The sequence below is a fragment of the Oncorhynchus kisutch genome, unplaced genomic scaffold (genome assembly GCF_002021735.2).
Source record: "Oncorhynchus kisutch isolate 150728-3 unplaced genomic scaffold, Okis_V2 scaffold1662, whole genome shotgun sequence".
Classification (NCBI taxonomy): Eukaryota; Metazoa; Chordata; class Actinopteri; order Salmoniformes; family Salmonidae; genus Oncorhynchus; species Oncorhynchus kisutch.
In genome coordinates, this window is record NW_022263607.1 from 12,877 (window position 1) to 32,541 (window position 19,665).

General features: G+C 42.3%; 11 non-coding genes across 11 annotated transcripts; all 11 read right to left on the reverse strand.

Moving 5' to 3' along the window:
• Positions 1-142: 142 nt before the first annotated feature.
• Positions 143-215, reverse strand: trnav-aac (transfer RNA valine (anticodon AAC)). The gene has a single exon. It is a non-coding gene; the product is annotated as a tRNA-Val (tRNA).
• Positions 216-1,639: 1,424 nt separating this feature from the next.
• On the reverse strand, positions 1,640-1,712 carry trnav-cac (transfer RNA valine (anticodon CAC)). The gene has a single exon. It is a non-coding gene; the product is annotated as a tRNA-Val (tRNA).
• Positions 1,713-2,225: 513 nt separating this feature from the next.
• Positions 2,226-2,298, reverse strand: trnav-aac (transfer RNA valine (anticodon AAC)). The gene has a single exon. It is a non-coding gene; the product is annotated as a tRNA-Val (tRNA).
• Positions 2,299-3,721: 1,423 nt separating this feature from the next.
• trnav-cac (transfer RNA valine (anticodon CAC)) lies at positions 3,722-3,794 on the reverse strand. Its single transcript has one exon. It is a non-coding gene; the product is annotated as a tRNA-Val (tRNA).
• A 513-nt stretch (positions 3,795-4,307) lies between these two features.
• trnav-aac (transfer RNA valine (anticodon AAC)) lies at positions 4,308-4,380 on the reverse strand. The gene has a single exon. It is a non-coding gene; the product is annotated as a tRNA-Val (tRNA).
• Positions 4,381-5,142: 762 nt separating this feature from the next.
• On the reverse strand, positions 5,143-5,215 carry trnav-cac (transfer RNA valine (anticodon CAC)). The gene has a single exon. It is a non-coding gene; the product is annotated as a tRNA-Val (tRNA).
• Positions 5,216-14,380: 9,165 nt separating this feature from the next.
• trnav-cac (transfer RNA valine (anticodon CAC)) lies at positions 14,381-14,453 on the reverse strand. Its single transcript has one exon. It is a non-coding gene; the product is annotated as a tRNA-Val (tRNA).
• A 1,174-nt stretch (positions 14,454-15,627) lies between these two features.
• Positions 15,628-15,700, reverse strand: trnav-aac (transfer RNA valine (anticodon AAC)). Its single transcript has one exon. It is a non-coding gene; the product is annotated as a tRNA-Val (tRNA).
• A 2,421-nt stretch (positions 15,701-18,121) lies between these two features.
• trnav-aac (transfer RNA valine (anticodon AAC)) lies at positions 18,122-18,194 on the reverse strand. Its single transcript has one exon. It is a non-coding gene; the product is annotated as a tRNA-Val (tRNA).
• A 588-nt stretch (positions 18,195-18,782) lies between these two features.
• trnav-cac (transfer RNA valine (anticodon CAC)) lies at positions 18,783-18,855 on the reverse strand. Its single transcript has one exon. It is a non-coding gene; the product is annotated as a tRNA-Val (tRNA).
• A 513-nt stretch (positions 18,856-19,368) lies between these two features.
• On the reverse strand, positions 19,369-19,441 carry trnav-aac (transfer RNA valine (anticodon AAC)). Its single transcript has one exon. It is a non-coding gene; the product is annotated as a tRNA-Val (tRNA).
• Between the last annotated feature and the right edge of the window lie 224 nt (positions 19,442-19,665).

Here is a 19,665-nt window from a genome sequence, read left to right on the forward strand (position 1 = left end):
CGCCACACATGCAGAGTGCGTTACGCGACTAAAAAAGGTACGTCTGAATAGCAAATATTGAGAAGTGCGAAGGAAAAGCATGAATTCCGAAATTGGGACCGAGTCCTAAGTGAATAGGCTTACTGTCCAATTTTTTTAAATAAGTTTCCGCCCGGTCTCGAACCGGGGACCTTTCGCGTGTTAAGCGAACTTGATAACCACTACACTACGGAAACCTAATGAGTGAAATTCAAAGGGTGTGGCTGACTTTGGCTGGGTGGGACATTTATCGCTCTCAGAACCTAATGAAATCAGAAATTACTTAGTCCATTAATTAAGCAATAAGGCTTGAGAAGCCGGGAATTATTGTGTGCCGCCTGCTCTTGGAAGAGGCTTGGTGGTTCAAAACTTCTTCCATTTAAGAGTGATGGAAGCCACTGTGTTCTTGGGTACCTTCAATGCTGCAGAAATGACCAATCATTTGAATTTACCACAGGTGGACTCCAATCAAGTTAAAGAAATATCTAAGGATGATCAATGTAAACAGGATGGACCTGAGCTCATTTCCCAGCCTCATAGCAAAGGTTCTGAAAACGTATGTAAATAAGTTTTTTTTTAAATATTTTTTTCATTAATAAAAACTATATGTTATCGCTTTGTCATTATGGGGTATTGTGTATAGTACCCATTAAAAACTAGCGGTCACATCAAGCAGCTGTAATGAGAGAAAACAATCTACATTTTAGTTTGTTTTACCTTGGATTATATTGCCATTTATTTGGATATATCCATTACAATGACCCTGATAAATGAATTTGCCTGGCTCAGAGAAGCTGTCAGTCTGGTCACATTCATACAGATTGCACGGAGGAGGTCCCCCATAAAACGGCAACATTGATCCACAGGTCGGAGAGGTAGACAGCAAGGTTTAGACAAACCTCCACTGTTTCAAACCAAATGTTAGCCTCTGGGCATTGGGAAATATTGAATATTACAAAATGCTTCTGCCCGGTTTCGAACCGGGGACCTTTCGCGTGTGAGGAGAACATTATAACCACTACACTACGGAAACCTAATGAGTGGAATTGAAAGGGTGTGGCTGACTTTGGCTGGGTGGGACGTTTATCGCTCTCAGAACCTAATGAAATCAGAAATGACTTAGTCCATTAATTAAGCAATAAGGCTTGAGAAGCCGGGAATTATTGTGTGCCGCCGGCTCTTGGAAGAGGCTTGGTGGTTCAAAACTTCTTCCATTTAAGAGTGATGGAAGCCACTGTGTTCTTGGGTACCTTCAATGCTGCAGAAATGACCAATCATTTGAATTTACCACAGGTGGACTCCAATCAAGTTGAAGAAACATCTAAGGATGATCAATGGAAACAGGATGAACCTGAGCTCAATTTCCAGCCTCATAGCAAAGGGTCTGAAAACGTATGTAAATAAGTTTTTTTTTAAATATTTTTTTCATTAATAAAAACTATATGTTATCGCTTTGTCATTATGGGGTATTGTGTATAGTACCCATTAACAACTAGCGGTCACAGCAAGCAGCTGTAATGACAGAAAATAATCTAGGTAGACTGCAAGGTTTAGACAAAACTCAACTGTTTCAAACCAAATGCTAGCCTCTGGGCATTGGGAAATATTGAATATTACAAAATGTTTCCGCACGGTTTCGAACCGGGGACCTTTCGCGTGTGAGGCGAATGTGATAACCACTACACTACGGAAACCTAATGTGTGGAAAACTAAGGGTGTGACTGACTTTCGCGTGTGAGGCGAACGTGATAACCACTACACTACTGAAACTACAATACAAAAAGAGGAAGTCGTGGAAAATATTAGGAATGCCCACAAGTCTACCTCACATAATATCCCAAATTGAGTACCACAGAAAGAGCCATAATACCCATTAAAAACTAGCGGTCAAACAGGAAAATGGTTCCAATCGTTTTTCCACCATTCATATTCCCCACGGGGGATTTTAAAAACACTTGAAATAAGGGCTGTGTTTCTTGTCAGCTTACCCTGGCATGGTAAACTATTTGAATCATTATGGACCTCAGACCACACATAGCAGGAATGTATTCAGAGCGCCCAAGCTAGCCACACATGCAGAGTGCGTTACGCGACTAAAAAAGGTATGTCTGAATAGCAAATATTGAGAAGTGCGAAGGAAAAGCATGAATTCCGAAATTGGGACCGAGTCCTAAGTGAATAGGCTTACTGTCCAATTTCTTTAAACTTGTTTCCGCCCGGTCTCGAACCGGGGACCTTTCACGTGTTAAGCGAACGTGATAACCACTACACTACAGAAACCTAATGAGTGGAATTCAAAGGGTGTGACTGACTTTGGCTGGGTGGGACATTTATCGCTCTCAGAACCTAATGAAATCAGAAATTACTTAGTCCATTAATTAAGCAATAAGGCTTGAGAAGCCGGGAATTATTGTGTGCCACCGGCTCTTGGAAGAGGCTTGGTGGTTCAAAACTTCTTCCATTTAAGAGTGATGGAAGCCACTGTGTTCTTGGGTACCTTCAATGCTGCAGAAATGACCAATCATTTGAATTTACCACAGGTGGACTCCAATCAAGTTAAAGAAATATCTAAGGATGATAAATGGAAACAGGATGGACCTGAACTCAATTTCCAGCCTCATAGCAAAGGGTCTGAAAACGTATAGAAATAGTTTTTTTTTAAATATTTTTTTCATTAATAAAAACTATATGTTATCGCTTTGTCATTATGGGGTATTGTGTATAGTATCCATTAAAAACTAGCGGTCACATCAAGCAGCTGTAATGACAGAAAACAATCTACATTTTAGTTTGTTTTACCTTGGATTATATTGCCATTTATTTGGATATATCCATTACAATGACCCTGATAAATGAATTTGCCTGGCTCAGAGAAGCTGTCAGTCTGGTCACATTCATACAGATCGCACGGAGGAGGTCCCCCAAAAAACGGCAACATTGATCCACAGGTCGGAGAGGTAGACAGCAAGGTTTAGACAAAACTCCACTGTTTCAAACCAAATGTTAGCCTCTGGGTATTGGGAAATATTGAATATTACAAAATGCTTCCGTCCGGTTTTGAACCGGGGACCTTTCGCGTGTGAGGAGAACGTTATAACCACTACACTACGGAAACCTAATGAGTGGAATTCAAAGGGTGTGGCTGACTTTGGCTGGGTGGGACGTTTATCGCTCTCAGAACCTAATGAAATCAGAAATTACTTAGTCCATTAATTAAGCAATAAGGCTTGAGAAGCCGGGAATTATTGTGTGCCGCCGGCTCTTGGAAGAGGCTTGGTGGTTCAAAACTTCTTCCATTTAAGAGTGATGGAAGCCACTGTGTTCTTGGGTACCTTCAATGCTGCAGAAATGACCAATCATTTGAATTTACCACAGGTGGACTCCAATCAAGTTGAAGAAACATCTAAGGATGATCAATGGAAACAGGATGAACCTGAGCTCAATTTCCAGCCTCATAGCAAAGGGTCTGAAAACGTATGTATATAAGTTTTTTTTTAAATATTTTTTTCATTAATAAAAACTATATGTTATCGCTTTGTCATTATGGGGTATTGTGTATAGTACCCATTAACAACTAGCGGTCACAGCAAGCAGCTGTAATGACAGAAAATAATCTAGGTAGACTGCAAGGTTTAGACAAAACTCAACTGTTTCAAACCAAATGCTAGCCTCTGGGCATTGGGAAATATTGAATATTACAAAATGTTTCCGCACGGTTTCGAACCGGGGACCTTTCGCGTGTGAGGCGAATGTGATAACCACTACACTACGGAAACCTAATTTGTGGAAAACTAAGGGTGTGACTGACTTTCGCGTGTGAGGCGAACGTGATAACCGCTACACTACTGAAACTACAATACAAAAAGAGGAAGTCGTGGAAAATATTAGGAATGCCCACAAGTCTACCTCACATAATATCCCAAATTGAGTACCACAGAAAGAGCCATAATACCCATTAAAAACTAGCGGTCGAACAGGAAAATGGTTCCAATCGTTTTTCCACCATTCATATTCCCCACTGGGGATTTTAAAAACACTTGAAATAGGGGCTGTGTTTCTTGTCAGCTTACCCTGGCATGGTAAACTATTTGAATCATTATGGACCTCAGACCACACGTACCAGGAATGTATTCAGAGCGCCCAAGCTAGCCACACATGCAGAGTGCGTTACGCGACTAAAAAAGGTATGTCTGAATAGCAAATATTGAGAAATGCGAAGGAAAAGCATGAATTCCGAAATTGGGACCGAGTCCTAAGTGAATAGGCTTACTGTCCAATTTTTTAAAATATGTTTCCGCCCGGTCTCGAACCGGGGACCTTTCACGTGTTAAGCGAACGTGATAACCACTACACTACAGAAACCTAATGAGTGGAATTCAAAGGGTGTGACTGACTTTGGCTGGGTGGGACATTTATCGCTCTCAGAACCTAATGAAATCAGAAATTACTTAGTCCATTAATTAAGCAATAAGGCTTGAGAAGCCGGGAATTATTGTGTGCCGCCGGCTCTTGGAAGAGGCTTGGTGGTTCAAAACTTCTTCCATTTAAGAGTGATGGAAGCCACTGTGTTCTTGGGTACCTTCAATGCTGCAGAAATGACCAATCATTTGAATTTACCACAGGTGGACTCCAATCAAGTTAAAGAAATATCTAAGGATGATCAATGGAAACAGGATGGACCTGAGCTCAATTTCCAGCCCCATAGCAAAGGGTCTGAAAACGTATGTAAATAAGTTTTTTTTAAATATTTTTTTCATTAATAAAAACTATATGTTATCGCTTTGTCATTATGGGGTATTGTGTATAGTACCCATTAAAAACTAGCGGTCACATCAAGCAGCTGTAATGACAGAAAACAATCAACATTTTTGTTTGTTTTACCTTGGATTATATTGCCATTTATTTGGATATATCCATTACAATGACCCTGATAAATGAATTTTCCTGGCTCAGAGAAGCTGTCAGTCTGGTCACATTCATACAGATCGCACGGAGGAGGTCCCCCAAAAAAAGGCAACATTGATCCACAGGTCGGAGAGGTAGACAGCAAGGTTTAGACAAACCTCAACTGTTTCAAACCAAATGTTAGCCTCTGGGCATTGGGAAATATTGAATATTACAAAATGTTTCCGCCCTGTTTCGAACCGGGGACCTTTCGCGTGTGAGGCGAACGTGATAACCACTACACTACGGAAACCTAAAGAGTGGAATTTAAAGGGTGTGGCTGACTTTGGCTGGGTGGGACGTTTATCGCTCTCAGAACCTAATGAAATCAGAAATTACTTAGTCCATTAATTAAGCAATAAGGCTTGAGAAGCCGGGAATTATTGTGTGCCGCCGGCTCTTGGAAGAGGCTTGGTGGTTCAAAACTTCTTCCATTTAAGAGTGATGGAAGCCACTGTGTTCTTGGGTACCTTCAATGCTGCAGAAATGACCAATCATTTGAATTTACCACAGGTGGACTCCAATCAAGTTGAAAAAACATCTAAGGATGATCAATGGAAACAGGATGAACCTGAGCTCAATTTCCAGCCTCATAGCAAAGGGTCTGAAAACGTATGTATATAAGTTTTTTTTTAAATATTTTTTTCATTAATAAAAACTATATGTTATCGCTTTGTCATTATGGGGTATTGTGTATAGTACCCATTAACAACTAGCGGTCACATCAAGCAGCTGTAATGACAGAAAATAATCTAGGTAGACTGCAAGGTTTAGACAAAACTCAACTGTTTCAAACCAAATGCTAGCCTCTGGGCATTGGGAAATATTGAATATTACAAAATGTTTCCGCACGGTCTCAAACTGGGGACCTTTCGCGTGTTAGGCGAACGTGATAACCACTACACTACGGAAACCTAATGTGTGGAAAACTAAGGGTGTGACTGACTTTCGCGTGTGAGGCGAACGTGATAACCACTACACTACTGAAACTACAATACAAAAAGAGGAGGTCGTGGAAAATATTAGGAATGTCCACAAGTCTACCTCACATAATATCCCAAATTGAGTACCACAGAAAGAGCCATAATACCCATTAAAAACTAGCGGTCGAACAGGAAAATGGTTCCAATCGTTTTTCCACCATTCATATTCCCCACTGGGGATTTTAAAAACACTTGAAATAGGGGCTGTGTTTCTTGTCAGCTTACCCTGGCATGGTAAACTATTTGAATCATTATGTATCTCAGACCACACATAGCAGGAATGTATTCAGAGCGCCCAAGCTAGCCACACATGCAGAGTGCGTTACGCGACTAAAAAAGGTATGTCTGAATAGCAAATATTGAGAAATGCGAAGGAAAAGCATGAATTCCGAAATTGGGACCGAGTCCTAAGTGAATAGGCTTACTGTCCAATTTTTTTTAAATATGTTTCCGCCCGGTCTCGAACCGGGGACCTTTCACGTGTTAAGCGAACGTGATAACCACTACACTACAGTAACCTAATGAGTGGAATTCAAAGGGTGTGACTGACTTTGGCTGGGTGGGACATTTATCGCTCTCAGAACCTAATGAAATCAGAAATTACTTAGTCCATTAATTAAGCAATAAGGCTTGAGAAGCCGGGAATTATTGTGTGCCGCCGGCTCTTGGAAGAGGCTTGGTGGTTCAAAACTTCTTCCATTTAAGAGTGATGGAAGCCACTGTGTTCTTGGGTACCTTCAATGCTGCAGAAATGACCAATCATTTGAATTTACCACAGGTGGACTCCAATCAAGTTAAAGAAATATCTAAGGATGATCAATGGAAACAGGATGGACCTGAGCTCAATTTCCAGCCCCATAGCAAAGGGTCTGAAAACGTATGTAAATAAGTTTTTTTTAAATATTTTTTTCATTAATAAAAACTATATGTTATCGCTTTGTCATTATGGGGTATTGTGTATAGTACCCATTAAAAACTAGCGGTCACATCAAGCAGCTGTAATGACAGAAAACAATCAACATTTTTGTTTGTTTTACCTTGGATTATATTGCCATTTATTTGGATATATCCATTACAATGACCCTGATAAATGAATTTTCCTGGCTCAGAGAAGCTGTCAGTCTGGTCACATTCATACAGATCGCACGGAGGAGGTCCCCCAAAAAAAGGCAACATTGATCCACAGGTCGGAGAGGTAGACAGCAAGGTTTAGACAAACCTCAACTGTTTCAAACCAAATGTTAGCCTCTGGGCATTGGGAAATATTGAATATTACAAAATGCTTCCGCCCGGTTTCGAACCGGGGAACTTTCACGTGTGAGGCGAACGTGATAACCACTACACTACGGAAACCTAATGAGTGGAATTTAAAGGGTGTGGCTGACTTTGGCTGGGTGGGACGTTTATCGCTCTCAGAACCTAATGAAATCAGAAATTACTTAGTCCATTAATTAAGCAATAAGGCTTGAGAAGCCGGGAATTATTGTGTGCCGCCGGCTCTTGGAAGAGGCTTGGTGGTTCAAAACTTCTTCCATTTAAGAGTGATGGAAGCCACTGTGTTCTTGGGTACCTTCAATGCTGCAGAAATGACCAATCATTTGAATTTACCACAGGTGGACTCCAATCAAGTTGAAAAAACATCTAAGGATGATCAATGGAAACAGGATGAACCTGAGCTCAATTTCCAGCCTCATAGCAAAGGGTCTGAAAACGTATGTATATACGTTTTTTTTAAAATATTTTTTTCATTAATAAAAACTATATGTTATCGCTTTGTCATTATGGGGTATTGTGTATAGTACCCATTAACAACTAGCGGTCACATCAAGCAGCTGTAATGACAGAAAATAATCTAGGTAGACTGCAAGGTTTAGACAAAACTCAACTGTTTCAAACCAAATGCTAGCCTCTGGGCATTGGGAAATATTGAATATTACAAAATGTTTCCGCACGGTCTCAAACTGGGGACCTTTCGCGTGTTAGGCGAACGTGATAACCACTACACTACGGAAACCTAATGTGTGGAAAACTAAGGGTGTGACTGACTTTCGCGTGTGAGGCGAACGTGATAACCACTACACTACTGAAACTACAATTCAAAAAGAGGAAGTCGTGGAAAATATTAGGAATGCCCACAAGTCTACCTCACATAATATCCCAAATTGAGTACCACAGAAAGAGCCATAATACCCATTAAAAACTAGCGGTCAAACAGGAAAATGGTTCCAATCGTTTTTCCACCATTCATATTCCCCACGGGGGATTTTAAAAACACTTGAAATAAGGGCTGTGTTTCTTGTCAGCTTACCCTGGCATGGTAAACTATTTGAATCATTATGTATCTCAGACCACACGTAGCAGGAATGTATTCAGAGCGCCCAAGCTAGCCACACATGCAGAGTGCGTTACGCGACTAAAAAAGGTATGTCTGAATAGCAAATATTGAGAAGTGCGAAGGAAAAGCATGAATTCCGAAATTGGGACCGAGTCCTAAGTGAATAGGCTTACTGTCCAATTTTTTAAAATATCTTTCCGCTCGGTCTCGAACCGGGGACCTTTCGCGTGTTAAGCAAACATGATAACCACTACACTACGGAAACCTAATGAGTGGAATTCAAAGGGTGTGACTGACTTTGGCTGGGTGGGACATTTATCGCTCTCAGAACCTAATGAAATCAGAAATTACTTAGTCCATTAATTAAGCAATAAGGCTTGAGAAGCCGGGAATTATTGTGTGCCGCCGGCTCTTGGAAGAGGCTTGGTGGTTCAAAACTTCTTCCATTTAAGAGTGATGGAAGCCACTGTGTTCTTGGGTACCTTCAATGCTGCAGAAATGACCAATCATTTGAATTTACCACAGGTGGACTCCAATCAAGTTAAAGAAATATCTAAGGATGATCAATGGAAACAGGATGGACCTGAGCTCAATTTCCAGCCTCATAGCAAAGGGTCTGAAAACGTATGTAAACACGTTTTTTTTAAAATATTTTTTTCATTAATTAAAACTATATGTTATCGCTTTGTCATTATGGGGTATTGTGTATAGTACCCATTAAAAACTAACGGTCACATCAAGCAGCTGTAATGACAGAAAATAATCTAGGTAGACTGCAAGGTTTAGACAAAACTCAACTGTTTCAAACCAAATGCTAGCCTCTGGGCATTGGGAAATATTGAATATTACAAAATGTTTCCGCACGGTTTCGAACCGGGGACCTTTCGCGTGTGAGGCGAATGTGATAACCACTACACTACAGAAATCTAATGTGTGGAAAACTAAGGGTGTGACTGACTTTCGCGTGTGAGGCGAACGTGATAACCACTACACTACTGAAACTACAATACAAAAAGAGGAAGTCGTGGAAAATATTAGGAATGCCCACAAGTCTACCTCACATAATATCCCAAATTGAGTACCACAGAAAGAGCCATAATACCCATTAAAAACTAGCGGTCAAACAGGAAAATGGTTCCAATCGTTTTTCCACCATTCATATTCCCCACGGGGGATTTTAAAAACACTTGAAATAAGGGCTGTGTTTCTTGTCAGCTTACCCTGGCATGGTAAACTATTTGAATCATTATGGACCTCAGACCACACGTAGCAGGAATGTATTCAGAGCGCCCAAGCTAGCCACACATGCAGAGTGCGTTACGCGACTAAAAAAGGTATGTCTGAATAGCAAATATTGAGAAGTGTGAAGGAAAAGCATGAATTCCGAAATTGGGACCGAGTCCTAAGTGAATAGGCTTACTGTCCAATTTTTTTAAATATGTTTCCGCCCGGTCTCGAAACGGGGACCTTTCGCGTGTTAATCGAACGTGATAACCACTACACTACAGAAACCTAATGAGTGGAATTCAAAGGGTGTGACTGACTTTGGCTGGGTGGGACATTTATCGCTCTCAGAACCTAATGAAATCAGAAATGACTTAGTCCATTAATTAAGCAATAAGGCTTGAGAAGCCGGGAATTATTTTGTGCCGCCGGCTCTTGGAAGAGGCTTGGTGGTTCAAAACTTCTTCCATTTAAGAGTGATGGAAGCCACTGTGTTCTTGGGTACCTTCAATGCTGCAGAAATGACCAATCATTTGAATTTACCACAGGTGGACTCCAATCAAGTTAAAGAAATATCTAAGGATGATCAATGGAAACAGGATGGACCTGAGCTCAATTTCCAGCCTCATATCAAAGGGTCTGAAAACGTATGTAAATACGTTTTTTTTTAAATATTTTTTTCATTAATAAAAACTATATGTTATCGCTTTGTCATTATGGGGTATTGTGTATAGTACCCATTAAAAACTAGCGGTCACATCAAGCAGCTGTAATGACAGAAAATAATCTAGGTAGACTGCAAGATTTAGACAAAACTCAACTGTTTCAAACCAAATGCTAGCCTCTGGGCATTGGGAAATATTGAATATTACAAAATGTTTCCGCACGGTTTCGAACCGGGGACCTTTCGCGTGTTAAGTGAACTTGATAACCACTACACTACAGAAACCTAATGAGTTGAATTCAAAGGGTGTGACTGACTTTGGCTGGGTGGGACGCCGGATACCAGACAGCATGCCCTCCGATTTGACGCACTGAACTCTGTCTGCAAAGTAATTGGTGAACCAGGCAAGGCAGTCATCCGAAAAACCGAGGCTCCTGAGTCTGCCGATAAGAATATGGTGATTGACAGAGTCGAAAGCCTTGGCAAGGTCGATGAAGACGGCTGCACAGTACTGTCTTTTATCGATGGCGGTTATGATATCGTTGAGTACCTTGAGTGTGGCTGAGGTGCACCCATGACCGGCTCGGAAACCAGATTGCACAGCGGAGAAGGTGCGGTGGGATTCGAGATGGTCAGTGACCTGTTTGTTGACTTGGCTTTCGAAGACCTTAGATAGGCAGGGCAGGATGGATATAGGTCTGTAACAGTTTGGGTCCAGGGTGTCTCCCCCTTTGAAGAGGGGGATGACTGCGGCAGCTTTCCAATCCTTGGGGATCTCAGACGATATGAAAGAGAGGTTGAACAGGCTGGTAATAGGGGTTGCGACAATGGCGGCTGATAGTTTCAGAAATAGAGGGTCCAGATTGTCAAGCCCAGCTGATTTGTACGGGTCCAGGTTTTGCAGCTCTTTCAGAACATCTGCTATCTGGATTTGGTTAAAGGAGAACCTGGAGAGGCTTGGGCGAGGAGCTGCGGGGGGGGCGGAGCTGTTGGCCGAGGTTGAAGTAGCCAGGCGGAAGGCATGGCCAGCCGTTGAGAAATGCTTATTGAAGTTTTCGATAATCATGGATTTATCAGTGGTGACCGTGTTACCTAGCCTCAGTGCAGTGGGCAGCTGGGAGGAGGTGCTCTTGTTCTCCATGGACTTCACGGTGTCCCAGAACTTTTTGGAGTTGGAGCTACAGGATGCAAACTTCTGCCTGAAGAAGCTGGCCTTAGCTGACTGCGTGTATTGGTTCCGGACTTCCCTGAACAGTTGCATATCACAGGGACTATTCGATGCTATTGCAGTCCGCCACAGGATGTTTTTGTGCTGGTCGAGGGCCGTCAGGTCTGGGGTGAACCAAGGGCTGTATCTGTTCTTAGTTCTGCATTTTTTGAACGGAGCATGCTTATCTAAAATGGTGAGGAAGTTACTTTTAAAGAATGACCAGGCATCCTCAACTGACGGGATGAGGTCGATGTCCTTCCAGGATACCCGGGCCAGGTCGATTAGAAAGGCCTGCTCACAGAAGTGTTTTAGGGAGCGTTTGACAGTGATGAGGGGTGGTCGTTTGACTGCGGCTCCGTAGCGGATACAGGCAATGAGGCAGTGATCGCTGAGATCCTGGTTGAAGACAGCGGAGGTGTATTTGGAGGGCCAGTTGGTCAGGATGACGTCTATGAGGGTGCCCTTGTTTACAGAGTTAGGGTTGTACCTGGTGGGTTCCTTGATGATTTGTGTGAGATTGAGGGCATCTAGCTTAGATTGTAGGACTGGCGAGGTGTTAAGCATATCCCAGTTTAGGTCACCTAACAGAACAAACTCTGAAGCTAGATGGGGGGCGATCAATTCACAAATGGTGTCCAGGGCACAGCTGGGAGCTGAGGGGGGTCGGTAGCAGGCGGCAACCGTGAGAGACTTATTTCTGGAGAGAGTCATTTTCAAAATTAGTAGTTCGAACTGTTTGGGTATGGACCTGGAAAGTATGACATTACTTTGCAGGCTATCTCTGCAGTAAACTGCAACTCCGCCCCCTTTGGCAGTTCTATCTTGACGGAAGATGTTATAGTTGGGTATGGAAATCTCTGAATTTTTGGTGGCCTTCCTGAGCCAGGATTCAGACACAGCAAGGACATCAGGGTTAGCAGAGTGTGCTAAAGCAGTGAGTAAAACAAACTTAGGGAGGAGGCTTCTGATGTTGACATGCATGAAACCAAGGCTTTTTCGATCACAGAAGTCAACAAATGAGGGTGCCTGGGGACATGCAGGGCCTGGGTTTACCTCCACATCACCCGCGGAACAGAGAAGGAGTAGTATGAGGGTGCGGCTAAAGGCTATCAAAACTGGTCGCCTAGAGCGTTGGGGACAGAGAATAAGAGGAGCAGGTTTCTGGGCATGGTAGAATATATTCAGGGCATAATGCGCAGACAGGGGTATGGTGGGGTGCGGGTACAGCGGAGGTAAGCCCAGGCACTGGGTGATGATGAGGGAGGTTGTATCTCTGGACATGCTGGTAGTAATGGGTGAGGTCACCGCATGTGTGGGAGGTGGGACAAAGGAGTTATCAGGGGCGTGAAGAGTGGAACTAGGGGCTCCATTGTGAACTAAAACAATGATAACTAACCTGAACAACAGTATACAAGGCATATTGACATTTGAGAGAGACATACAGCGAGGCATACAGTAATCACAGGTGTTGAATTGGGAAAGCTAGCTAAAACAGTAGGTGAGACAACAGCTAATCAGCTAGCACAACAACAGCAGGTAAAATGGCGTAGACTAGGCAACGGGGCCAACAGATAGAACAAACAAGCAGAATGGAGTACCGTGATTAATGGACAGTCCAGCGTGCATCAGCTATGTAGCCAAGAGATCAGTGTCCAGGGGGCAGCGGTGGATGGGGCAGGGAAGCTGGCCTGGCGAGTGTTATCCAGGTTAAAAAAAGACTAACAATGACTAAATAGCTTGTAGCTAGTTAGCTGGTTAGCTTCTGGAGGTTCTTGAGTGTGTTCTAAAAATAAAATAAAAATAATAGTGATTCCGTATCACATTGGGTGAGGCAGGTTTCCGGAAGGTATAAACAAATTAAAAGTCAAAAGAGATAAAAAGTAAATATGGGTCCGGTGAGCGTTTGAGACGCGGCGATTCAGGCGGTTAGCAGGCCTGTGCTAACAAGCTAACAGTTTGTAGGCCCGGGCTAGACAAGGTAGCAGTTAGCGGGCCGGAGCTGGACAAGCTAGCAGTTAGCAGGCCGAATTAGCAAGCAGGGAGATAGCGAGGGCTAGAGAGTTAGCCTTTGGGGGACGTCGCGATGGGGTGAGTCTGTTTATTCCTCTTCATGCGATGACATCGGTAGACCGGTCGTGGGCCCGGGTATTGTAGCTCAGGAGTAGCACAGGTGCTACGGCCGGGCTAGCTTCAAGCTAAGTGGGTGGAAACGCTAGCCAGGAGTAATCCGAGGTTGCGGTTTAGCTAGATAGCTAGTTGCTGAAAAATCCAGCTGAAAGATGTTCCATTTGCGGTGGGAATCCGGGGATGAAAAATAAATAGGTCCGTTGTGCTCTGGTTAAAGTCGCGTTGTACGAACAGGCGAGAGCTTTCCGAACTACAGGTTAGCTGATGACCGGTTAGCTGGAGACCGCTAGCATACCCGCTGGTTAGCTGGCTAGCTTCAGTTGAGGGGTCCCGAAGTAAATATAAATACTTTAGGAAAAATAGCTACATTGGGTGAGTCGGGTTGCAGGAGAGTATTTGGAAGCTTAGGGTTTAGCAAAATGTTTTCAAAGAGATATGTGGAGAAAATATGTAAAAAACGAAAAATAAACGATATATACAGGGACACGACAGGACAGGACGACCTACTGCTACGCCATCTTGGGCTAATTACGGGGTATTATGGGGTATTGTGTATAGTACCCATTAAAAACTAGCGGTCACATCAAGCAGCTGTAATGACAGAAAATAATCTACATTTTAGTTTGTTTTACCTTGGATTATATTGCCATTTATTTGGATATATCCATTACAATGACCCTGATAAATGAATTTGCCTGGCTCAGAGAAGCTGTCAGTCTGGTCACATTCATACAGATCGCACGGAGGAGGTCCCCCAAAAAACGGCAACATTGATCCACAGGTCGGAGAGGTAGACAGCAAGGTTTAGACAAACCTCAACTGTTTCAAACCAAATGTTAGCCTCTGGGGATTGGGAAATATTGAATATTACAAAATGCTTCCGCCCGGTTTCGAACCGGGGACCTTTCGCGTGTGAGGCGAACGTGATAACCACTACACTACGGAAACCTAATGAGTGGAATTCAAAGGGTGTGGCTGACTTTGGCTGGGTGGGACGTTTATCGCTCTCAGAACCTAATGAAATCAGAAATTACTTAGTCCATTAATTAAGCAATAAGGCTTGAGAAGCCGGGAATTATTGTGTGCCGCCGGCTCTTGGAAGAGGCTTGGTGGTTCAAAACTTCTTCCATTTAAGAGTGATGGAAGCCACTGTGTTCTTGGGTACCTTCAATGCTGCAGAAATGACCAATCATTTGAATTTACCACAGGTGGACTCCAATCAAGTTAAAGAAATATCTAAGGATGATCAATGGAAACAGGATGGACCTGAGCTCAATTTCCAGCCTCATAGCAAAGGGTCTGAAAACGTATGTATATAAGTATTTTTTTAAATATTTTTTTCATTAATAAAAACTATATGTTATCGCTTTGTCATTATGGGGTATTGTGTATAGTACCCATTAACAACTAGCGGTCACATTAAGCAGCTGTAATGACAGAAAATAATCTAGGTAGACTGCAAGGTTTAGACAAAACTCAACTGTTTCAAACCAAATGCTAGCCTCTGGGCATTGGGAAATATTGAATATTACAAAATGATTCCGCACGGTTTCGAACCGGGGACCTTTCGCGTGTGAGGCGAACATGATAACCACTACACTACGGAAACCTAATGTGTAGAAAACTAAGGGTGTGACTGACTTTCGCGTGTGAGGCGAACGTGATAACCACTACACTACTGAAACTACAATACAAAAAGAGGAAGTCGTGGAAAATATTAGGAATGCCCACAAGTCTACCTCACATAATATCCCAAATTGAGTACCACAGAAAGAGCCATAATACCCATTAAAAACTAGCGGTCAAACAGGAAAATGCTTCCAATCGTTTTTCCACCATTCATGTTCCCCACGGGGGATTTTAAAAACACTTGAAATAAGGGCTGTGTTTCTTGTCGGCTTACCCTGGCATGGTAAACTATTTGAATCATTATGGACCTCAGACCATACATAGCAGGAATGTATGCAGAGCGCCCAAGCTAGCCACACATGCAGAGTGTGTTATGCAACTAAAAAAGGTAAGTCTGAATAGCAAATATTGAGAAGTGCGAAGAAAAAGCATGAATTCCGAAATTGGGACCGAGTCCTAAGTGAATAGGCTTACTGTCCAATTTGTTAAAATTTGTTTCGGCCCGGTCTCGAACCGGGGACCTTTCGCGTGTTAGGCGAACGTGATAACCACTACACTACGGAAACCTAATGTGAGGAAACATAAGCGTGTGGCTGACTTTGGCTGGGTGGGACATTTATCGCTCTCACAACCTAATGAAATCAGAAATTACTTAGTCCATTAATTAAGCAATAAGGCTTGAGAAGCCGGGAATTATTGTGTGCCGCCGTCTCTTGGAAGAGGCTTGGTGGTTCAAAACTTCTTCCATTTAAGAGTGATGGAAGCCACTGTGTTCTTGGGTACCTTCAATGCTGCAGAAATGACCAATCATTTGAATTTACCACAGGTGGACTCCAATCAAGTTAAAGAAATATCTAAGGATGATCCATGGAAACAGGATGGACCTGAGCTCAATTTCCAGCCTCATAGCAAAGGGTCTGAAAACGTATGTATATAAGTATTTTTTAAAATATTTTTTTCATTAATAAAAACTATATGTTATCGCTTTGTCATTATGGGGTATTGTGTATAGTACCCATTAACAACTAGCGGTCACATTAAGCAGCTGTAATGACAGAAAATAATCTAGGTAGACTGCAAGGTTTAGACAAAACTCAACTGTTTCAAACCAAATGCTAGCCTCTGGGCATTGGGAAATATTGAATATTACAAAATGATTCCGCACGGTTTCGAACCGGGGACCTTTCGCGTGTGAGGTGAACGTGATAACCACTACACTACGGAAACCTAATGTGTAGAAAACTAAGGGTGTGACTGACTTTCGCGTGTGAGGCGAACGTGATAACCACTACACTACTGAAACTACAATACAAAAAGAGGAAGTCGTGGAAAATATTAGGAATGCCCACAAGTCTACCTCACATAATATCCCAAATTGAGTACCACAGAAAGAGCCATAATACCCATTAAAAACTAGCGGTCAAACAGGAAAATGGTTCCAATCGTTTTTCCACCATTCATATTCCCCACGGGGGATTTTAAAAACACTTGAAATAAGGGCTGTGTTTCTTGTCAGCTTACCCTGGCATGGTAAACTATTTGAATCATTATGGACCTCAGACCACACGTAGCAGGAATGTATTCAGAGCGCCCAAGCTAGCCACACATGCAGAGTGCGTTACGTGACTAAAAAAGGTATGTCTGGATAGCAAATATTGAGAAGTGCGAAGGAAAAGCATGAATTCCGAAATTGGGACCGAGTCCTAAGTGAATAGGCTTACTGTCCAATTTTTTAAAATATGTTACCGCCCGGTCTCGAACCGGGGACCTTTCGCGTGTTAAGCAAATGTGATAACCACTACACTACAGAAACCTAATGAGTGGAATTCAAAGGGTGTGACTGACTTTGGCTGGGTGGGACATTTATCGCTCTCAGAACCTAATGAAATCAGAAATTACTTAGTTCATTAATTTAGCAATCAGGCTTGAGAAGCCGGGAATTATTGTGTGCCGCCGGCTCTTGGAAGAGGCTTGGTGGTTCAAAACTTCTTCCATTTAAGAGTGATGGAAGCCACTGTGTTCTTGGGTACCTTCAATGCTGCAGAAATGACCAATCATTTGAATTTACCACAGGTGGACTCCAATCAAGTTGAAGAAACATCTAAGGATGATCAATGGAAACAGGATGAACCTGAGCTCAATTTCCAGCCTCATAGCAAAGGGTCTGAAAACGTATGTAAATAAGTTTTTTTTTAAATATTTTTTTCATTAATAAAAACTATATGTTATCGCTTTGTCATTATGGGGTATTGTGTATAGTACCCATTAAAAACTAGCGGTCACAGCAAGCAGCTGTAATGACAGAAAATTATCTAGGTAGACTGCAAGGTTTAGACAAAACTCAACTGTTTCAAACCAAATGCTAGCCTCTGGGCATTGGGAAATATTGAATATTACAAAATGTTTCCGCACAGTTTCGAACCGGGGACCTTTCGCATGTGAGGCGAATGTGATAACCAATACACTACGGAAACCTAATGTGTGGAAAACTAAGGGTGTGACTGACTTTCGCGTGTGAGGCGAACGTGATAACCACTACACTACTGAAACTACAATACAAAAAGAGGAAGTCATGGAAAATATTAGGAATGCCCACAAGTCTACCTCACATAATATCCCAAATTGAGTACCACAGAAAGAGCCATAATACCCATTAAAAACTAGCGGTCAAACAGGAAAATGGTTCCAATCGTTTTTCCACCATTCATATTCCCCACGGGGGATTTTAAAAACACTTGAAATAAGGGCTGTGTTTCTTGTCAGCTTACCCTGGCATGGTAAACTATTTGAATCATTATGGACCTCAGACCACACGTAGCAGGAATGTATTCAGAGCGCCCAAGCTAGCCACACATGCAGAGTGCGTTACGCGACTAAAAAAGGTAAGTCTGAATAGCAAATATTGAGAAGTGCGAAGGAAAAGCATGAATTCCGAAATTGGGACCGAGTCCTAAGTGAATAGGCTTACTGTTCAATTTTTTAAAATATGTTTCCGCCCGGTCTCGAACCGGGGACCTTTCGCGTGTTAAGCGAACGTGTTAACCACTACACTACGGAAACCTAATGAGTGGAATTCAAAGGGTGTGGCTGACTTTGGCTGGGTGGGACGTTTATCGCTCTCAGAACCTAATGAAATCAGAAATTACTTAGTCCATTAATTAATCAATAAGGCTTGAGAAGCCGGGAATTATTGTGTGCCGCCGGCTCTTGGAAGAGGCTTGGTGGTTCAAAACTTCTTCCATTTAAGAGTGATGGAAGCCACTGTGTTCTTGGGTACCTTCAATGCTGCAGAAATGACCAATCATTTGAATTTACCACAGGTGGACTCCAATCAAGTTGAAGAAACATCTAAGGATGATCAATGGAAACAGGATGAACCTGAGCTCAATTTCCAGCCTCATAGCAAAGGGTCTGAAAACGTATGTAAATACGTTTTTTTTTAAATATTTTTTTCATTAATAAAAACTATATGTTATCGCTTTGTCATTATGGGGTATTGTGTATAGTACCCATTAACAACTAGCGGTCACATCAAGCAGCTGTAATGACAGAAAATAATCTAGGTAGACTGCAAGGTTTAGACAAAACTCAACTGTTTCAAACCAAATGCTAGCCTCTGGGCATTGGGAAATATTGAATATTATAAAATGTTTCCGCACGGTTTCGATCCGGGGACCTTTCGCGTGTGAGGCGAATGTGATAACCACTACACTACGGAAACCTAATGTGTGGAAAACTAAGGGTGTGACTGACTTTTGCGTGTGAGGCGAACGTGATAACCACTACATTACTGAAACTACAATACAAAAAGAGGAAGTCGTGGAAAATATTAGGAATGCCCACAAGTCTACCTCACATAATATCCCAAATTGAGTACCACAGAAAGAGCCATAATACCCATTAAAAACTAGCGGTCAAACAGGAAAATGGTTCCAATCGTTTTTCCACCATTCATATTCCCCACGGGGGATTTTAAAAACACTTGATATAAGGGCTGTGTTTCTTGTCAGCTTACCCTGGCATGGTAAACTATTTGAATCATTATGGACCTCAGACCACACGTAGCAGGAATGTATTCAGAGCGCCCAAGCTAGCCACACATGCAGACTGCGTTACGCGACTAAAAAAGGTATGTCTGAATAGCAAATATTGAGAAGTGCGAAGGAAAAGCATGAATTCCGAAATTGGGACCGAGTCCTAAGTGAATAGGCTTACTGACCAATTTTTTTAAATATGTTTCCGCCCGGTCTCGAACCGGGGACCTTTCACGTGTTAAGCGAACGTGATAACCACTACACTACAGAAACCTAATGAGAGGTTTTCAAAGGGTGTGACTGACTTTGGCTGGGTGGGACATTTATAGCTCTCAGAACCTAATGAAATCAGAAATTACTTAGTCCATTAATTAAGCAATAAGGCTTGAGAAGCCGGGAATTATTGTGTGCCGCCGGCTCTTGGAAGAGGCTTGGTGGTTCAAAACTTCTTCCATTTAAGAGTGATGGAAGCCACTGTGTTCTTGGGTACCTTCAAT